Source organism: Dendrobates tinctorius, unplaced genomic scaffold, assembly GCF_039654945.1.
Source record: "Dendrobates tinctorius isolate UK_male_01 unplaced genomic scaffold, ASM3965494v1 ptg000084l, whole genome shotgun sequence".
NCBI classification, from domain to species: Eukaryota; Metazoa; Chordata; class Amphibia; order Anura; family Dendrobatidae; genus Dendrobates; species Dendrobates tinctorius.
The window spans coordinates 26,732,936-26,754,917 of record NW_027361752.1 but is presented as its reverse complement, the minus strand read 5'-3'; the positions used below and the strand labels follow the sequence as shown (position 1 = coordinate 26,754,917).

The following is a 21,982-nucleotide window of genomic DNA, read 5'->3' as shown; positions in this document are numbered from 1 at the left end:
TCCATTTCGGATCGCGTCATACAGTGGTGACGCGCACGTCACGGCCACGTTACCCGGCGTGGTCACCTGACCCGGCGCGGTCATCGGCATCAGTGGACGGCGGTGACGTGACGCGGCAAGGAGCCCGGTGGCGAGGTGGTGTGTGACTTCACCGGCCTCATTTCCTTTCTTGCGGCGCTGGGGGGAAGCGGGCGGTGGCTCGGTCATGTGGCCACCCTTCAGCTGCCAGGGGCCACAGGTCATGTGGTCCGGCATCGCGTTCCCCTGGCGTTGGGTGCCAGATTCAGGAGGTGTTGCCTGCGGCTGGAGTGCCAACCTCCCACCCCTGTTTGAGGCTCCGAGCCAGTGACTTTTTGCCATGCGTTCCCGGACGGACAATCGGTCTGGGCGCTGGCGCTGCGGCCCAGGAGGGCTGCAGTCGGCGTAGATCCATGGAGAAGATCGCAGTTGCGGTGCTCGACGCGGAGGACACGTGACGGCTGTTCCGTGGGGTTCCGCGGAGTCAGCCTAGTAAGTAAGGCTCACTTAAACCTTTATTAATGTCTAGATTATATTGGTTGGGAAGGGTGTTGCTACGTATGGTTTCGGGTGTTTGTCTGGGGGTTCGAAAAGATGCGCGGCTGGTCCATGTGGACAGCGTTCGAATCTGTGAGGGAATGGTTGCTTTGTGGTCCAGGAGGCTGTTTTGTGCACTTCATGAGTGTTGGGAGGTATTTTTTAATTTCATGCTAGTTTGCTTTTATGATAGTGGGTATATCTATAGGTGACGACATCATTTTATTTTGGTTAGTATAATTGTGCTTGCATTCTCTGGGTGTTTGTGTATGACTGGTGGTGATTCCATGGCAGTTTGTGAGTAATTCAGGTGGTGATACGGATATTGGCAGAGCGGTGGTGGATAGCCATATCCATGCCAGTTTTATGGTTTATTGTTATAGGCATGGGGTCTTTGGGCTGGAGGATTATCGCCGCGCCAAGTATTTGATAAGGGTTTGATGGTAGTTCACTGATGTGGTGAGCTGTTTTATCGCCGCGCCTAGTATTTGATAAGGGTTGATGTTAGTTCACTGATGTGGTGAGCAGTTTTATCGCCGCGCCTAGTATTTGATAAGGGTTGATGTTAGTTCATTGATGTGGTGAGCAGTTTTATCGCCGCGCCTAGTATTTGATAAGGGTTTGATGGTAGTTCACTGATGTGGTGAGCAGTTTTATCGCCGCGCCTAGTATTTGATAAGGGCTTGATGGTAGTTCACTGATGTGGTGAGCAGTTTTATCGCCGCGCCTAGTATTTGATAAGGGTTGGATGGCAGTTCACTGACGTGGTGATCTGTTTGGGTAGTGCATCGGGCGGCTTAATCTTTCACGTTACAGTGGGGTGTGTTCTATTGCTGGTCAGAGGTGAGGGGGTAGGTGGTCGAGTTTTCATTAGGGTGTGTTTTATTTATATGCCGGGTTCGGTTCTCCAATAGGGGCTTTGAGTGTACTAAGGGTTTTCATGTTCACTAGGGGCATTTTGGTTTGTTGCGGCAGACGTTCTGGTGAGGTCGAGATGCTTGGGACGGCAGATCTTTCGGGAACCTGCCTTTCTGGCAGCAATGGATGACATTTCCCCCGGGGGCTTGGAGTTGACCTTTTACCGGATTTGTTTTCCTGGTTAATTTCTGGGGGTACGTAGATATGGCGTGGAGCTGGGGTTATGGTTGGTCAATGTCCGGTTGTTGAGGTCCGTGGTTTGGTTTCTGTGTGGTAGTCGGGGATTATCTGGTATTAGGGATGGTGCAGTGCTTATTTTCTGTTCATGGTCCAACCTGGGACTACTATCTGGTATTAGGGAAGGTGGTGTGCTTATTTCTGTTCATGGTCCAACCCTTGACTACTTTGGGTTTCTTCATGCTCAGGGCGTTGTTGCGGTTATCATGTGTTTGGATAAGTCAAAGTGTTTGATTCACCTGGGGCCCTATGTCTAAGTCAGGTTAGGTTAACGAGTACATCGTGTCAGGTTGGGGGTCGTTATTAGGTTCCCGTGTATATCGCGCTGCTGTTTTGGGGGGTTGATTTTGGTTACTGAATACGTGGGGCTACGAGCCACTGGGGGTTTTTGCATGATCTGCAGTCATATGGCGTTCTTACGGTAATTTGCTGGTCGTGGCTGCCCTGGGGCAGTTTTAACAACTTTTGTACGTAAGGACTGGTGGGTTCTCACTGCGGTTCTTTAGGGTTGCCGATTGAGCTTTTGGCAGACTGTATCGGGTGGTATTTGTTACAGCCGTTGATTGCAGCTACGTAGGAGTTTATTATACAGAGTGGATAGTTTTTCGTTACAATAGGCTAGGAGGTTTAATGTGGGTGCAGCTGGTCCTGCTTTGCCTTCTGGGTATACAGCTCTCCTTAGAGTCTTTTCTTTTTGGGTGCCCCCGGACGGGGGGGCCAGGGTGAAGTGTTGCGCAAGGATGATGCAACATTTGAGTTGGGTAACCCAGCGTGTGCTTTACTGGTCTCGGGGGGTCCTGGTTGGTGAACGGTTTGTTTATCCAGCGGGTGTTGTTCCATTTGTCAGGAATTCTGTATAGAGCATGAGGCAGGACATGTTGTTTCGATGGCCGTGTGAATGGTCTCCCGCGTGGGTGTAGCCCGTCCGGCAATACATGGCTATGTCATTTATTCCGTTATGCGCACTTGTCAGGACCGGCTGGTATTATGGGGACACGGTTGTGGTGCAGCGCTGCTGCGGGGGAGGTGTACTTTAGGTAGTGGGTGAGCAGGTTGCAGCTATAACATTACTTTCATTAATGTCGGGCTGGTGGTACGCTGTGGCAGGGGAAGCTAGTGCGATGTGCATTGACTTTTAATGATTCTAAGGACCTGGTAATCGTCTGGGGCTGTGCTCTGTTTGGGGGTGCTTTTTGCGGTGCTTTAAGGCTGAGTGGTGGACAAGCATCGGGCACCGGTGAGTGCAATGTTTTGACGGATGGCCCGGGTTTATGGTGTCTGGGGTTTTCGGGAGACGTGATGTGTGTCTGAGTTTTCCTGGACTTCAGGTGGTGTGGAGTCGCTTTTCTTTCTTTTGTGAGTAGTGTCGAATCCGCAGTTCAGCGGGGAATGGGTGCGGAGTACATCTCACTTTTGGTAAGAGGGTGGCAACAATAGTGTTGTGATTCTGGGTTCGAAGTGCACGGGTGATGCACACAATTAATTCGTTCCGGGTCGTGGTGATTACGGGGTGGATTGGTTTATGTTTTCTAGTTGGGTGGATATTTTAAGATAGATGCTATCACGCAGGGTTGACGGGACCAACAGTGTTTTGGTACTGCACGTGTGTGGTGGAGACTTGGTCGCTGGGGCGTCAAGGAGTTTGATCTGAGACATCGGGCCTGAATGCTCCTGCCTGGGAGCCATGCTCGTGTTGTTGTTCATGACTATATAGTGGGGCACGTTTTTCAAGAATCTGTCGGAGGTTGGGGAACCAGTGTAGGTTCTGTTGTTACGTCTATAATGGTTGGCTTTGATTATTATCAGGTGGAGTGCAATTTTCTGCCTGAGAGCCGTGCTCATGTTGGTGTCCATAGGGGCTCCTGTTTGGAATGACTACATAGTGGGTTTTACTGGGCACATTTTCAAGAATCTATCGGAGGTTTGGGGAACCAATGTAGGTTCTTTTGTTCACGGCAATAATGGTTGGCTTTGATTAATTATTAGGTGAAGTATAATTTTCGGAGGCGCCTGCAATGTTGTGGTCTCAACGAGGCAGAGGCGGCGGCTCAGGTTGGGGACTGGTCGCGCAGGCGGTGCATAGGATTGGACGATGCGGTTGGCTAGTTGCAGGTCTTGGGTGTGGCTGACCTTGTTGTACTGGTATTTTGGTGTAGGTTGGCATTGTGAGGTCTAATGGGGATCAGTTTTGATTGATTGGTCTTGGTACAGAAACATTGGTTACTCGAGCCGCAGAGTCGGCTCGGGTTGGGTTTTTGCTGGTGGTACTCGCACGTACAAGGTGTCATACGTGCTCGCGGTGGCGGAAAGGAGGGGGGTATTTGAAGTCGGTGGATTGCACAAAGAGCGGGGGGGTGAACCCAGTGCAGGAGCGGGTTACCCCTGGTGGTGCAATGGTATAATTGGTTAAGGTGGGTCCCAGCTGTGCTGGGTCACAGCGGGACATGTTAACGTGGGACCCTGCTGTGCTCGGTCACAGCGGGACATGTTAACGTGGGTCCCTGCTGGGCTGGGTCCCAGCAGGACATTGGTTGGGCAACACTCGGCTGGGTGTCCTCGAGCCGGTGTGGTGCGGCTGAGGGCACGTGGTGGAGCTGGTGTTGCAATCATGTACAATGGGTTTTGCAACACTCGGCTGGGTGTCCTCAAGCCGGTGTGGTGCGGCTGAGGGCACGTGGTGGAGCTGGTGTTGCAATCATGTACAATGGACTCTTCATTTACCCCCCCCTCCTTTTGCTGGTGGTTATGTTTATGGAATATTTCTACGTTTATGGATAAAATGTTATTGCTTGTTTGGTGTTAATAAACAGGGCTGCTGTGGCCTTTTACATCCAATGTCACGCAGTCGTGTCTTATTTAAGTTAAGAAGGGGTAAGTGTGGGTTTTGGGAGGGGTCATTACAGTGAAGCCGTCAGTCAGACTTTCCTAAGTCAAGCCCCTGTAAGGATAAAATCAAGTGAACCTTTTTGATCTGGACAAGTAGAATTAATTCGCTATGCACTTAAAAAACTATTGTAACAAATGTGCTGATTAGAGTTGAGCGACTTTTGGTTTTTTAGGGTCGCGTTTCGTTTCGTGAAACCCGACTTTTCCAAAAGTTGGGTCGAGCAAGATCGTCCAATTATAGGGAAAAGTCGGGGTCGTCCCGAAACACGAAACCCAATGTAAGTCAATTGGGAATAAAAGTCGGCAGTGAGAGGAGGACAGGAAACACACCTACAGTGCCCATTTGAATGCCAAAAGCATCAATTCTTCTTACTTAAGCTTGTCAACCTTAATTAACTTCATAATACAAGTTACGCACTGAAAAATGGGGGTTATTTGGCTAAAGTTGTGGGGGGGGGCTGGCTCCAGGTTTTCATGTGCCCTGGGCGAAAGAGCGCCCCTTTAACACATACCAAAACTCATCATGCTCCGATACGGCAGAGAAATAGCGGTATAGTACAATGAAAAATACTTCACTTTTTACATCTCATGACGAGGCCCATCTATTTCTCCATACAGAATCATTGGTCCCATATAATGTTTGAAACAGTATATGATGAGCTCCACATAATGCTACAGTATATGTTGGTCCCCATGGATGAAGCTCCACTGTCTTATGGGCCCAAATAATGCTCCAAACATAATGGGCCCCATTTCTAATGCTCTAGTGTATAATGGGCCCTGTAAATGCTGCTCCAGTGTCTGATGTCCACCTTTGGAATGTTCCAGTGTATGGTGGGCCCCATCTATCATTCTCCAGAGTAACGTGCTCCCCAAAAATTGCTGTCCCAACATTGAAAACAATCAAATAAGTCTCCTCGCTAGGGAATCCCTGTACTAGTCTGGACTCCTCGTCGTCCCCATCTTCCATCTCACTGCACAGTATTTCAACCTTGCAAGTGCTGTGATCCTGAGCAAGCAGGGGGGACCCACTCGTTGGCGACGGCACTGGCACAGGACCCCTGATAGTACGGTGGTGTGTCTGATGGCGGGTGGGCCGAACCTGCAATTTCATCTGCAGCTTCCTCTTTGTCACCGTGTAAGATGGAACTGTATATGGGAAGGGTAACCTGAGTTTCATCAGGGTCAGATTCAGGCCGTGTAGCGTGCGAGGTGAATGTAGTGGTCTGGGTCAATGTACCAGCAGATTCATCGAGCAGTGGCTGGGCATCAGTGCACTTGTGTCGCCCCCAGGAGTACGGTCGCCACAGTGGCATTACCTTCCTCCTAGGGAGTGTGATGTCATGCTTGGGAGCAACGAAGGATCTCTCTAGCAGGTTAATTGATTGGGCGGCGTTATTCCCACGAGTCATGACCCTCCAAACAGCGTTCATGAAGGCAAATTGTTTGTTTTACGTGGGCAGTATGGTTGCAAAGCTGAACCTTAAAGGAATGTCCAGAAGGGCACCACCAGGAGTGGAGCCTACGGTTAAATTCGACTCCACCTGGGAAAAATCAACCATGCCAGCTACAGAACAGATTCACACATTGCAAGCTTAATTCCGTTAACGAACGAGACTCCGTCATGCCCCGCGGTCCGAGACCGGCTTACTTGTGTCATGCCCTTACATGTCCGTGGCTGCATGTGCGCTACACTGAAAAGGCCAGCGTTTGTCGCTTACAGGTGCAGATAACCCGCTGAACAACGTTAGTGATGGGGATCACTGATTACAATTATTACCCGCGAACAATGATTTCCCAGTAAGTGCAGGTCAACTGCAGTTCCGGAATTAGGCCTAACCGTCATTCCTGAAAAAATGAAAAACTTACGTGTGCAAACCACAGGTGCTGTAGCTTGCTTAACAGCTCGCCAGCCGTTCTCACGCCCAGTATGGATTACACGTGATTGCACAAAGGTTAGAAAGGGTACCGTATCCCCAGATAACATGTATGGATAGCGTACACATTCAAAATATATGTCTCAGGAGGCAGGCTCAGACGGTGTTAGGCCCAGTATGGATTGCACGTGATTGCACAAAGGTTAGAAAGGGTACCGAATCCCCGGATAACATGTATGGATAGCGTACACATTCAAAATATATGTCTCAGTAGGCAGGCTCAGACGGTGTTAGGCCCAGTATGGATTGCACGTGATTGCACAAAGGTTAGAAAGGGTACCGTATCCCCGGATAACATGTATGGATAGCGTACACATTCAAAATATATGTCTCAGGAGGCAGGCTCAGACGGTGTTAGGCCCAGTATGGATTGCACGTGATTGCACAAAGGTTAGAAAGGGTACCGTATCCCCAGATAACATGTATGGATAGTGTACATATTCAAAATATATGTCTCAGGAGGCAGGCTCAGACGGTGTCAGGCACAGTATGGATTTGACGGCCCAGATTACACAGCGGAGGAGCAGGGAGAGGTAAAGATTGCAAATGCTGGGGCCCTGCCCAAGCAAGGGGGGCCCACTCGTGGGCGTCGGTACTGGCACTGGGCCCCTCATAGTACAGCGGTGTGTCTGACGGCGGGTGTGCACCACCACCGTCAGAGACACTTGATTGCTCTATGAGGGACCCTGTGCCAGTGCCCGCGCCCAAGAGTCGGCCTACCCACCTGTCCAGGGCAACGGCACTCGCACGGTGTCGTGCGCTAGGTGGTGACCCCGGCCATGGGGGGGAGGCAGCACAGTTAGGGAGTTTTAGAAAGTGGCATATGTTGATGTTGGACATTCAGCTGATGCAAAAGGCGAAATAGGTCAAGTCCCAGGAAGAGGTGGACCAAAGCAAGCCATTTTTCTGTCACCCTATGTGTCATCAGGGGAAGGTGGGACAAAATCCTTGGAAACCCATGCATGGTTCATTTTAATGAAGGTTAGATCATCCACATTTTGGGTTGACAGACGGGTCCTTTTTTCTGTCAGGATTGATCCAGCTGCACTGAAGACTCTTTCCGATAGCACACTTGCAGCTGGGCAAGCGAGCTCCTGTAAGGCATATTGTGCCAATTCAGGCCAGGTGTCCAGTTTAGCGGCCCAATAGTCAAAGGGGAATGACCTGTGTGGGAGAACATCGATATGGGAGGAAAAGTAGTTTGTAACCATGGTTGACAACTGCTGTCTCCTGTCACTTTCCATCGATGCAGTATTACCAGTTGTGTGAGCGGTATTTGAAAAATCAGTCCACAACATTGTCATGAAACCCCTGTCTCCAACGCCAATTCTGCTGTGTGCACCACGAACACCTCTGCCAAGCTGCCCCCGGCCCGTACGGCTCGTGTGAGAACCATCACCGCTGCTGTGTGCGGGGAATGCCTCAAGCAACCGATTTACCAGAGTTGCTTGTTTATTAGCCAATATTAGGTCAAGGTTCTCATGTGGCATGATGTTTTGTAATTTGCCTTTATAGCGTGGATCCAGGATGCTGGCCAACCAGTAGTCGTCATCGTTCATCATTTTGGCAATGCGGGGGTCCCTTTTTAGGATCCGCAAGGCATAATCTGACATGTGGGCCAATGTTCCCGGTGTCAATGATGCACTGCGAGTGCTGGTTGGAGGAGCACTTTCTGGCAAATCCACATCCCTCCAGTCACGCACAAACCCTGTACCAGACCTTGCCACGCCAACATTTTCACTTGCCCCACGAGATGCATCCTCCTCCCCTAAGTAATCATCCCCATCATCATCCTCCTCCTCCTCTTCTTTCTCCACCTCGTCCAGGAGAGGTCCCTGAGCAGACAATGGCTGAATGTCATCAAGGATTCCCTCCTACTCTTCCTCCTCATCAACATTGGCTGCAGACGCCTGCTCCTTAAGGTGCGTCAAAGTTTGCATGAGCAGACGCATAAGTGGGATGCTCATGCTTAGGATGGCGTCGTCTGCGCTTACCAGCCGTGTGCATTCCTCAAAACACTGAAGGACTTTACAGAGGTCTTTCAGCTTCGACCACTGCACACCTGTCAACTCCATGTCTGCTCTCAAAGTGCCTGGCCGTGTATCCTCCCACAAATGCATTATGGCCTGCCTCTGCTCGCACAGCCGCTCCACCATGTGCAGGGTGGAGTTCCACCTTGTTGCAATGTCGATAATGAGGCGGTGGTTGGGAAGGTGGAGCAATCGCTGCAGCTTCTGCATACGAACGGAGTGTACAGGCGACCGGCGGATGTGCGCGCACAGTCTTCGCACCTTCTGGAGCAGGGCTGTTAACTCCGGATAATTTTTGAGGAAGCACTGCACCACCAGGTTCAAGGTGTGAGCCAAGCAAGGTATGTGGCTGAGTTTTGAAAGGGCTATGGCTGCCACAAAATTACGGCCGTTATCACTAACTACCTTGCCTGCCTCAAGATGTACACTGCCCAGCCATGACTCAGTTTGTCGCTTCAAGTACTCGGCCAGCACCTCGGCGGTATGTCTGTCGCCCAAACACATCATCTGCAACACAGCCTGCTGACGCTTTCCACTAGCTGCTCGATAGGGGGACACATCGTGTGCAACAGTGGCAGCTGCAGATGGAGTGCTCGTACGACTGCGCTCTGTGGACGAGCTTTCGCTTCTGGAGGAGGAGGAGGAGGAGGAGGGTGGAACGCCTACAGCCAACTGTTTCCTTTACCGTGGGCTAGGCAGCACTGTCCCACCACCGCTGTCCCCTGTGGACCCTGCATCCACCACATTAACCCAGTGCGCAGTGATGGACACGTAACGACCCTGGCCATGCCGACTGGACCATGCATCAGTAGTGAGGTGCACCTTTCCGCTCACTGACTGCTTGAGTGCATGGACAATGAGGTCTTTCACATGATGGTGGAGGGCTGGGATGGCTTTGCGAGAGAAGAAGTGGCGACTGGGTAGGTCATAGCGTGGTACTGCATAGGCCATGAGTTCGCGGAAAGCTGTGCTTTCCACCAACCGAAAGGGCATCATCTCAAACGAGATTAGTTTGGCAATGTGGGCGTTCAAACCCAGTGTACGCGGATGAGAGACTGAGTACTTTCTTGACCTATTCATAGTGTCTGGGAGGGTGAGCTGGACTTGAGAGCTGCATATGGTGGAAGTAGCGGTGGACAGGGCGGACTGAGAGAGGGTTGATGATGGTGATGGAGTTGGTGTTCTTTCTGATGGCCTAGAATCAGTCTTTCGTTGATATAACAGTGGGATTCCCTGACTGCTGTGGCCTTGCAACGACTCCTCAACATTTGCTGCTGTGCTAACCGGTGGGCTTACAGTGGGGGAAACAATGTAGCGTTGCTGACTACCTTCGTTGTGATCAGTTGCACATGTGGCACTTGAGGTTTGGTGTTGTGTCCACGCTTGCAAGTGCATGCTGGTTAAATGTCTAAGCATGCAACTGGTATTCAAATTTTTCAGATTTTTCCCTCGGCTAAAGGTCTTTGCGCACTTCTTACAGATAACCTTGGCCTGATCATGAGGATTTTGTTCAAAAAAGTGCCACACTGCACTCTTCCTACTTTGGCAGACATTTTGCGGCCTAGCACGCTGTGATCTTTTGACCCTCTGGACAAGCTGTCCAGCAACTCTTTTGATGTTTGGAACCTGTGTTTGGAGTGCTCCGGGCCTGCCAGATAACAGCTGTTGCGATGTCGATGTCTGCTGTGGATGCTCCTCATCTGAGCTATTGGAAGCAGCACCCTCTTCCCCCAATGGATGCCAATCTGGGTCAACAACTGGGTCATCCATCACCTCCTCTTCTATGTCATGTGCACCTTCCTCTGTGTCACCGTGTATGGTGGTATAGTGTGCGGGAAGGGGCACCTGAGTCTCATCAGGGTCAGAATCTGGCTCTGTACACTGCGAGGACAATGTAGTGCTCTGAGTGAATGTACCAGCAGAATCATCCATCAGCGGCTGTGCATCAGTGCACTCCATGTCAGATTCATCTTGGCCTGGGTAATTCACCATTTGACTTGATAATCCAGGCATGGTATGTGAAAACAGCTCCATGGAGTAATCAGTAGTATGGCCTGCGTCATCCTTCAATCTTGGTTGGGGTGAAGGACACAAGGAAAGGTGTGGTTCATGAACATGAGTCTCCAATGACGACTCAGTGCTTTTACTTTTTACAACTGAAGAAGAGGAGGCGATAGAGCTGGAGGCTGAGTCAGCAATGTAAGACAAAACTTTTTCCTGATGCTCTGGCTTTAAAAGCGGTTTGCCAACTCCTAGAAAACTAAGCGTTCGAGGCCTGATGTAGCCAGACGATGACGCAGGCTCAACACCTCCTGCATTCGGTCCTATTTTGCTCTTGCCACTACCATCAGATCCACCACCAACACCATCATTACTAGCTGCCAACCCCCACCCAATTCCACGGCCTCTTCCACCAGCCTTCCTCATTTTTGGTAGAAATGTAGACAAAATCCAACAAACTATATAGTATGTAAAACAAGGTACAAGGTGTCTATAGGACAGGGGAGATTTTGAATTTCTGCACACACTTTTGGACACTGGACACTTTTGGATTGTGTGAGGCCCACTGATATCTGAGCGCTATGTGACAGGCTCGATGGCACAGCTGTGACCTAAGTGACTAGAGGATAAGTGAGATTTTGAATCTCTGCACACACTTTTGGACACTGGACACTTTTGGATTGTGTGAGGCCCACTGATATCTGAGCGCTATGTGACAGGCTCGATGGCACAGCTGTGACCTAAGTGACTAGAGGATAAGTGAGATTTTGAATCTCTGCACACACTTTTGGACACTGGACACTTTTGGATTGTGTGAGGCCCACTGATATCTGAGCGCTATGTGACAGGCTCGATGGCACAGCTGTGACCTAAGTGACTAGAGGATAAGTGAGATTTTGAATCTCTGCACACACTTTTGGACACTGGACACTTTTGGATTGTGTGAGGCCCACTGATATCTGAGCGCTCTGTGACAGGCTCGATGGCACAGCTGTGACCTAAGTGACTAGAGGATAAGTGAGATTTTGATTCTCTGCACACACTTTTGGACACTGGACACTTTTGGATTGTGTGAGGCCCACTGATATCTGAGCGCTATGTGACAGGCTCGATGGCACAGCTGTGACCTAAGTGACTAGAGGATAAGTGAGATTTTGAATCTCTGCACACACTTTTGGACACTGGACACTTTTGGATTGTGTGAGGCCCACTGATATCTGAGCGCTATGTGACAGGCTCGATGGCACAGCTGTGACCTAAGTGACTAGAGGATAAGTGAGATTTTGAATCTCTGCACACACTTTTGGACACTGGACACTTTTGGATTGTGTGAGGCCCACTGATATCTGAGCGCTATGTGACAGGCTCGATGGCACAGCTGTGACCTAAGTGACTAGAGGATAAGTGAGATTTTGAATCTCTGCACACACTTTTGGACACTGGACACTTTTGGATTGTGTGAGGCCCAATGAATATCTGAGCGCTATGTGACAGGCTCGATGGCACAGCTGTGACCTAAGTGACTAGAGGATAAGTGAGATTTTGAATCTCTGCACACACTTTTGGACACTGGACACTTTTGGATTGTGTGAGGCCCAATGAATATCTGAGCACTATGAGACAGGCTCGATGGCACAGCTGTGACCTAAGTGACTAGAGGATAAGTGAGATTTTGAATCTCTGCACACACTTTTGGACACTGGACACTTTTGGATTGTGTGAGGCCCAATGAATATCTGAGCGCTATGTGACAGGCTCGATGGCACAGCTGTGACCTAAGTGACTAGAGGATAAGGGAGATTTTGAATCTCTGCACACACTTTTGGACACTGGACACTTTTGGATTGTGTGAGGCCCAATGAATATCTGAGCGCTATGTGATAGGCTCGATGGCACAGCTGTGACCAAAGTGACTAGAGGATAAGGGAGATTGGATTGCTTTTAAAAAAGCAGTTTGCGGAGCAGTGGGTAAACAGCAATGCCAGCCTGTCAGGAAGCCTTAAAAGGCAGCCCAACAACCAACACTACTGATACACCACAATATAGCCTCCCCTTGCACTGCACACACAGTGACTGGTGTGTTGTGCAGGCCAAATTGCTATCAGCAGCAGAAGCAGTTTTTTTTTCTTCTCAGCAGGACAAAAAAAAAAAATTGGGCTTGCTTTTAAAAAAGCAGTTTGAGGCCCAATGAATATCTGAGCGCTATGTGACAGGCTCGATGGCGCAGCTGTGACCAAAGTGACTAGAGGATAATTGAGATTGGATTGCTTTTAAAAAAGCAGTTTGCGGAGCAGTGGGTAATCAGCAATGCCAGCCTGTCAGGAAGCCTTAGAAGGCAGCCCAACAACCAACACCACTGATACACCACTATATAGCCTCCCCTTGCACTGCACACACAGTGACTGGTGTGTTGTGCAGGCCAAATCGCTAGCAGCAGAAGCAGTTTTTCTGTCTTCTTCCCTGCTTAACGCTCTCCCTACAGAATCAGCAGCAACCTCTCCCTATGCTAAGATCGGCAGAAGTAAGATGGCGGTCGGCGTGCACGCCCTTTTATACCTCCTGTGACGCCCACCAAAGCAAGCCAATCACTTGCATGCCCTTCTGAAAGATGGTGGTGACCCGTGCCTATGTCATCACGTTGCCCACAGTGTCCGTGGATCCTGATTGGCTGAAAAAGAGCGCAAAACAAACTTTTGAAACGCGACTTTGGCGCGTAAGTCGCCGACCTCGTGGCCGACCTCATCCTAGGGTCGGGTTTCATTTCATGAAACCCAACTTTGCCAAAAGTCGGCGACTTTTGAATTTTTTCGACCCGTTTCGCTTAACTCTAGTGCTGATTACATGATTTTGTGCTATTTTCTAATACACAAGTAATGCAAGTTCTTGTCCTGCACTTGTTATTGCAGCTGTGAGAACAGGATTTATTTGTCTCTACTGACTCCATTTTGGTTATTCTACATCTTTCTCCTTGGTTTTAAATTTGGAGTCTGTGTATGTTTTGAGATAAGACGTCTCAGGAATTTCTTTGTTTAACGGGACTTAATGATAACACATAGCAAAGTGAAAGTAAGGGTAGCATTACACTAAGCGATCCCAACAATGATACGACCTAATAAGGATCGCTGGTACGTCGCTACATGATCGCTAGTAAGCTGTCAAACAGGCAGATCTACGCAACGATGAGGCGATCCGTATAACGACCTCGGCGGTCGTTGGGACCTTGTCACACAGCAGCTATTCTGACGACTCATGCCTGCATCCATGTGTTCTGCGTCGCCAACAAGGTCGCTCGTCGGCATCAAACACAGCGATGCATGCTGGCCAGAGGGACGCCAATGATCAAAAAATGGCCTGGGACATTCGAGCACGATCAGCGATATCCAGCGGGGGGGCTGGTTGCCACTATGTGTCACACGTAGCGAGATCGCTGGCGAGGTCGCTGTTGCATCACAAAATCGGTGACTTTCCAGCGATCTCGCTAACGATCTCGCTTAGTGTGAAGTACCCCTAAGAGGTAGCACACCTAAATACTTCAGCTTGATGTAGATAAACTTTAGCCAATGAGATGTATTTATGTTAATGCCATCATATATGTAGAGATAAGCTGAGCCAATTATATTGCTGAAATGTATGTAAAGAAAATGCCTGTATAAACGCTGACCAATCATATAATAAACAGAGATCTTTCTAGATGCTCAATGTACCAGCGTGGCTCCTCCGTACTTGTATTTGGATTTTACAATTTAACTTAGAGCAGGAACAACATCTCAGAACGTCCCACAGTACATGACAATGACAAAACCTGGCTCCCAAAAAGAGACACGCTTATTCAAAGGACAGCTTGATCCAATTTTTTTTGCTGTGCCCAGACAGACAGACAAGTCAGGACAGCTGCAACAAAAGGTAAGAAGCTTTCTTTCACTACCTGAACTTGGAGCAGGTACAAGGGCTCAGAACATCCCAAAGACTGTACAGCTCTAATGTTTGCAAAATGGCTACCAATGGACGTGCATATGACCATTAGTCTCCACCAATAGGAAAACACTGTGTTAACAATCTATTTTTTAATTGGAGGTGTCTGATGGAGAGATGTTTTCTCACAGACCTCCATAAACTACCTGATTCCATCAACTACATAACTGCAATAGCGCTTTTGATGCTGAAATAGTAATTTCCCTTTCATAGAGTAGTGAAAGTTTCTTGTAATATTTCTACCAGTGCCAATAATCTACTATCCTAGATGTAATGCTTTATATCCCTTTCAGAATTAGCTTCTTCATTTGAATAAGACATTTTTCTTTAATTTTTAAAATTGTTTGTCTTGATGTTAGAAAATATTAGAAACAACATAACATGCCACGGATGCATACATATTGATGAATTCTATCATACGGAATGAGATAATCCATCATTATGCCAAATGTTGCCTGATATCAGACATGACAAGGAATGTAATTCATAGCCTTCTACAGATTATCATGTTGCTGAGCTCTTCAGTGTCAATGAGTTAACACTTGGTGCCAATATTGAACTCAGAGTTTTAATCTCATAAGGGACACTGTCTGTATAGAGCTTATATGTTCTTTATACCTGTGTGGATTTACTCATGGTGCTTTTACGTTTTCCTATAACTGAAAATTACAACTGTACTCCCAAGTTTATTGCTTTTTTATGACATTGGACATGTGTTTTAAGGAAGATGAGTTCTTTTCTTTGTACACGCTTTTCGTTATCACTATTTAGGTGGTGTTTAAATTAAAATATCATATTTCAAATGTCATAACAGTGAAAAGTTGAGTAAATACAAAATCAGAAAATATTGTGACTTTTTGCTTGTCCTTCAACCCAGGGATTTTCAATCTAAATACCACATAGGAACATTTAACACATTGTAAAACTTGGTGTAGGCAAAGGAATTGTCCAGTTGTGTGACGTTAGTCTTTATGCCCTATGTATTATTGCAGATCTTTGGCTCCTCACATATGCACGACGTGCACTGTGAGGATTCTCCGGTGTCAGAGTCGATAGCAGGCAAGTATGCAATATGAATACAGCCAGTCACATTACAACTAGACATGTTCTGCATCATTCAATGCAAGTGAATTTAGTGAGGTCATGTGCGTCCAGACAGAATATGACCGAAAGTAGGTATACCGGATACTTGTGTTCACATGACTGCCCCAAATCGCCTCCAGCATTGGAAGAAATCTGACAGCATATGATTTGTGATCTGTGAAATTCAAAAATCTGCATTCACAGACTTTCGTCACAAGCCTTGACAACCCCTTTAAACTTTGTGTTCTAGTTTTTATTGATTTTTTAAACATCTTTAAACCTGTAAGCAAAGTTTTTTGTCGAAGTTCAATTTTTTTAATTGTTTTTTTATCTCTACATTTTTATACCTTTTTTTTTCCAAAACTGAAACTGAATAATGATTGTTTTTTATTTCTTTTAAGTGGTAATAGTAATAAGTTTTAATCAGTACATGTAACGTCAGGGTTGGTGGACATAGTTGAAGGGTTTTTGTGATTGCCATTCTTCTAAGCATAAAAAAGATTTCATAAGATTTCTGGTTAAAATAATGCATAATGCAACTGAGCAGGCTGGCCAATTGTAGAAGAGTATTCTCTGTCTGGCATCTGATGAATCAGTCTGAGTTTGGCAAATACCAGAAGAACATTACCTGCCTGACTGTAATGTGCCAGCCCTAAAGCTGGGTGGAGGAGAGATAATATAATGTTCTTGGTTTTCAGGGGTCAAACTCTGGATTTTCATGGGTCGCCTCTTAGATTCAGTGGAGAGAAATCATAAAACTTCATCATACCAAGACATTTTTGACAACTTTTTTGGAATAGTTTGGGAAAGACTCTTTTCTGTTCCAGCATGACTATACCCTAATGCACAAATCATAATGCATAAAGGCAGTGTACAAAAGTAGCTTCGAGTGTGGACATTTTGTGAGCCCCACTGAAGATTTAAGGGCCTGTCACACTAAGAGATATCGCTAGCAATATCGCTATAACTTGTGATGTTATAGTGATATTGCTAGCGATATCGCTGTGTGTGATACTTACCTACAACCCGCTCCCCCGCTGGTTATCGCTGATCGCGCGAGAACAGGCTGGACTGTTTCTCGTCGTCAGCTTCCTGCGGCGCTTCCTGCTGTGACAATGAGCGACGCGTGGATGCTGGCGGAAGGACGCAGGATCGCCTGGTGTGACAGGTAAGTAGCGACCCCCATCCCCAGCGATGTCGCTGGTGAGATCTGCCTGTGTGGCAGCTCACTAGCGACCACTTAGCGATGTACCAGCGATCCTGACCGCGTCATATCGCTGGTTGGGATCGCTGGTGCATCGCTAAGTGTGACAGTACCTTAAGACTCATGTGTCGTGACTCATGATGTCTTCCTCCAACACAATACTGCAGATATTGTTGACCCTATATTAGCAATAAGAAACACAAGAATGCAATTAGTGACTTTCCTACCCCTCATTGTAACATTTATTGTTATATATTATGCAATTGATCTTTTAGTTTGTTCATTACTGCACATTTACTCAACACTTAGATGTCACAGTGTTCTACGAATGCTCCTGTGTTATACTGATGTTTTTGTTCTGAGCCTCATGTAGTGATCATTTTGATCAACAGTATGTTTTAATTAATTTATTTATCTAATTCAGTGCAAAGAAGAGCTGTTATCCATAACATGACCTTTCTGTAATTGCTTCTTTCCATATAGCATTAGTACACACTGTACTTTATCTAATAACCTTTTCATGTTCACATTGATAGTGAATTGATCAAAGAACTTCAATCAACTCAAAATCCAACGCTTCGGTAATGTATCAAAGTGAATTTCAAAGATATTATCACTTATTTGCATCATAAATCCATCTCATAAAATTCCATACAAATATAGGGACATGTTATGAAATGTACTTACAGATTTGCAAGTGGATTTATCATTGTTTCTATTGTGCACTATAATAGTTGAGATAAAATAACTTTGCAAAATTAATTCTAGTTGTATGGAAAATCTGATTAAACACAGCGAAACTTTTCATTTAAAATATCTAATCATTGTTAAAAAGTCTATCTCTTTATAAATAGGCAAATCTTAACATTCTTAACAATTGCTACACAGTTTGTCACTTAGAATACATAGTGTTAACAAAATTAAAGTCATATCAGGGATTAGAAAACATGGTGCTCTCTGCCATAGAACAGGTTGTGTGTGGCATTACAGATGAACCACATTCATTCACATGGAATTGAGCTGCAAAATCACACACCACCTATAAATAGGCTTGGTGACGTTTTTGGAAGAAAGCAGCCAAGTTTTTCTAATCCTGGACAAAAACGACGTAACTCCTTCACAACATATGATGTACATTTACGTCATATGTTATGTCTGTCACTTTAATGAGTGCTCGAATACCAACCATTATCTTTCCCAGCAGATGATGGCTGAATTAATCAGCCATCATGTGCCTTTAACAGTCGCCGTGGCTGCTTACCTGGTAAATGCTGCTGTCAGTCTCTAGAAAAAAAAGTTTTTAAAACTATGAGAAAAAATGAAGAATACAAAAATGCTAATTTCCCCACCCCCCTTTTTGTCCCACTTAAAATAAAACAATTAAAAAATAAATAAAAAATACACATATTTGGTATGGCTGCATTCGAAAAAATCCAATCAAAACATAAAATAAAATAATCCAATCAGTAAACAGTATAACGAGAACAAAAATCAAAATGCCGGAATTACTTTTTTTAGCCACTGCAGCATAGCTATAAAATGTAACAAGAGACGATGAAAGCATCATATCCACTCCAATATGGCATGAGTAGAAAAGTCTGGTGATGGCAAATTATATAAGCTCTATCACAGCCCCATATCCTGAAAATTGAAAATGTTACTCCTTTCGGAAAATGGCAACACAAGCAATACATTTTTGTTATATTTTTTTTAACCTCTTAAATAAATAAAACTATTCATGTTTGGTATCTGTGTAATTGACCTGGAGAATCATATTACCTGGTCAGTTTTAACATATAGTGAACATATTAAATGAAAAAAATAAAAAACTGTTGTGGAATTGCACTTTTTCTTGCAATTTCAACGCACTTTTTTCTAGCTTTCCATGATAAAATTATTGATATCCATCAAAAGCACAACCTGTTCCACAAAAGTCAACCACTCATACGGCTATGTGAATGGAAAAGATATGGCTTTTGTTAAAAGGGGAGGGAAAAATAAAAACAAAAAAAAGCCCTGAAAATAGCCCGGTCATGAAGGTGTTGAGGATTAAATTGACCAATCTGCACTCCATTGATTTTAGTATAAACAGAAGCATAAACTCATCATATACACAGGCTTAGAGGTCATCTGGTGCTAAATAGCTGCAGAAAAAGGAAACCAGAACATAAGGTGTTAAAAAATTGCTGTTTAGATGCTTTGCTGTATGATTTTTTTTAAGTTTTTGCATGTCTTCCTTCTGATTTGAAAATAGGAATGCCTAATAATATTAACAAATGTCAATAATTGTGTATTTTTTAATGTCGCAAAAGATAAGTGACTTTCTAAGGAATTACTATGCATTTACTGCAAAGAGGTCACAATTTTCTGAAATTTGGATTTCAAAATCCTAATTTTTTATAATTCAATTATCGATATTTTCAGCTGGCCATCGTTTTTCTGGATTCTGAGTATCAGAAAGGGTTTCAAAAAATCATATTCTCACTTTGTCCATCTCAATACCTATTCCCTGCAACCAATGCTTTGAATGTTTCCTCTGTCTGCACTCTTCTTCTTCACTATCCTCTTCTGTTTCAGGTGTTTCAGTGGTGTCGTTCTTCGCTGGGACACTGTCGCATCACGGTTGCCAACAATCCAGAAATTCCAGGAAAGTCCATAAAAATAAAGCACTTTTTTTCCTGTCCATGAAAAATCATTAAGTCATTTGCGATTATTTTCTGGATCTAAAGTACAGTATATACTTTAGTATAAGCTGACCCGAGTATAAGGCCTCTTTCACACTTCAGTTTTTTGCAATCAGTCACAATCCGCCAGGTTTTGAAAAAAACGGATCCTCAATTTTCTTTTGAGGATCCGTTTTTTTCCCCATTGACTTCCATTATTGGCGGATTGTGACGGATTGCCGTCCGTTGCATCCGTTTTTTTTGAGGAGCCGCCAAAATTTGCCGTCCGTCACAATCCTCAAAGATTTGAAAACGGAGCTTGCAACGTTTTTTTCTGTGGCGGATCCTCCAGACACTCATTTAACCCGAAATTCTTTCTGGGTGCCGGACAAAAAAAAAAACAATTCATTCTCTCTCTCTCTCTCTCTCTCTCTCTCTCTCCTTTTCCAGGCTGCGATTCCTTTAAAATTCTTCATTTGTCGGATCCGTCAAAAAAAACATCATCATCAGTACTAAAACGGATCCGCCATCCGTCCTTTTGGCGGATTTTGACTGATGCAAAAAACTGAAGTGTGAAAGAGGCCTAAGCCTAGGCACCAAATTTTGCCATGGAAAAATGGGTAAGCTTATTGACTTGAGTTTAAGCCAGGTATGCATTGTCCCCTCATCCCTTTCCTGGTGTGCATGGCTCACCTGTCCTTTCCTGGTGTGCGTGGCTCCCCCCATCCTGTCCTGGTATGCGTGGCTCCCCCTGTCACTGTCCTGGTATGTGTGGCTTCCCCCGTCGCTGTCCTGGTATGCTTGGCTTCACAGTCGCTGTCCTTATTTGCGTGGCTTCCCCCCTCACATCCTTGTATGCATGCTTCATTTAACAAAAAAAAATCCTACTTACCCTCCCCCAGCATTCCCTCACAGCATCTCATTGGTGCCGGCTTACAGCAGCTCTTCCTGTGCTGAGCGATCATGTGGCACCACATTAAGGTAATGAATATGTGCTCCACACCTATGAGAGTGGAGACGCGTGCATATTTAATACCTTAATGAATGGTGCCATGTGATCACTCAGCACAGGAAGAGCTGCTGGAAACCAGAACCAACGAGATGCAGGACACACTGGAGGGTGAATAGGATGTCTTCTGGAAGCCAACGGCTGCAGCTGTAACTGTGCATGCTATAAGAGAAAAGAATATTAATTTCTCTTTAGCAGCGGCACAGGCTTTAGCCACAGCCACCGGCTCCTGCCTCTGTCACCCGCTGCTCTGCCACTCCCCCTTCAGCTTTCTGGGACAATGACTCATGAATAAGCTGAGGGGGGCATTTTCAGGACAAAAAAGTGCTGAAAAACTCGGCTTATACTCGAGTATATATATGGTAAGTTATACAGATTAATTTGACTGTAATTATCATCAATTTACAGTTTACAGTGAATGCAGCTAATGCACACTATTAGAATTATGAGCTGTAGATAGTTATCACTATATGGTTTTCCAATTTTTTCATAAAAAAGTAGGCTGTCTGTGTCCAAAAAAAATAAAAAGTTATGGAGACAAACCTGTTTTACATGCTTTGTGATGTAGGTTGATGACTTGCAGTACGCTGATCACTGTCATTTGGGGTGAGATACACATTGCTAACATCAATGACCTAGTGGGGCTTAGTGAAGAAAAGCAGTGTGAGGCTTGGAAACTGAAGAAGATAGAAGAGAGACTACAGGAGGATTGGAGGATCAGCAGCAGCAAAGCAGGTTTCAGAAAGATGTTAACTACTTTACGTCAAATTCAATGTGCACCAAATTTATTTCATGTGAATCAAATTTCCTGGCCTAATTTGAGCAAATCTTTCAAATTCGATTTTTGGAAAATTTGTTAATTTATTCATGTGAATATTTTTTTTCTATCCACACAAATCAGTTAATTTGTTTCTTTCTGTAAATCCATAGTACGAGTTTAAAGTACAACTTTTAGGTCTAATTCTTTTCATATTTTTTATACTTTTCAAGAACAACTTTAAATATTTTCTTACTTATAGATTAAAATAAACATCCACTATAAAGTATTTTGTTTTTTTTTTCTGTTGAATAAGGGTTCTAAATGTTCTAATCCAAGCTGAAAAGATGAATCTTTAGCTAATCATCGTAAAAGCGTTCACCTTGTAGCATCCAATTGCTTTCTCTTTTGAGTGTTGCTTAAGATAAATGCATCAAACCAATGTTGTGTAAAATAAATATATCCTTCTGAATAGCAGTCATGAAAAACACGTGAACATTTCATAACTCAGTAGACACCATCAGTGATGCTTTAGTTTTCTGCTAAAGATTCACCATATTACTTATAAAGTTTCACTTATTTCATTACATTCGTAAAGTAGTGAACAGCTCTTGCCTCTAGAGTTCCTGGATAGAATCAAAAGTAAGGTATCGTAATGCCCCATGTTGTGCCCAATTGTGATCAGAAGATTTTTATATAACAAATTATCAAACTTCAATCAAACATTTCA

General features: G+C 45.3%; 1 long non-coding RNA gene across 1 annotated transcript in view; it reads left to right on the top strand.

The window, feature by feature from the left end:
* LOC141097374 (uncharacterized) overlaps positions 1–19,500 on the top strand; it is a 50,420-nt gene extending 30,920 nt beyond the window's left edge. The window contains exons 2-3 of the long non-coding RNA XR_012233935.1: positions 17,360–17,404; positions 19,401–19,500. This is a non-coding gene — a long non-coding RNA (uncharacterized lncRNA). The remainder of the gene's footprint in view (positions 1–17,359; positions 17,405–19,400) is intronic.
* The last annotated feature ends 2,482 nt before the right edge of the window (positions 19,501–21,982 follow it).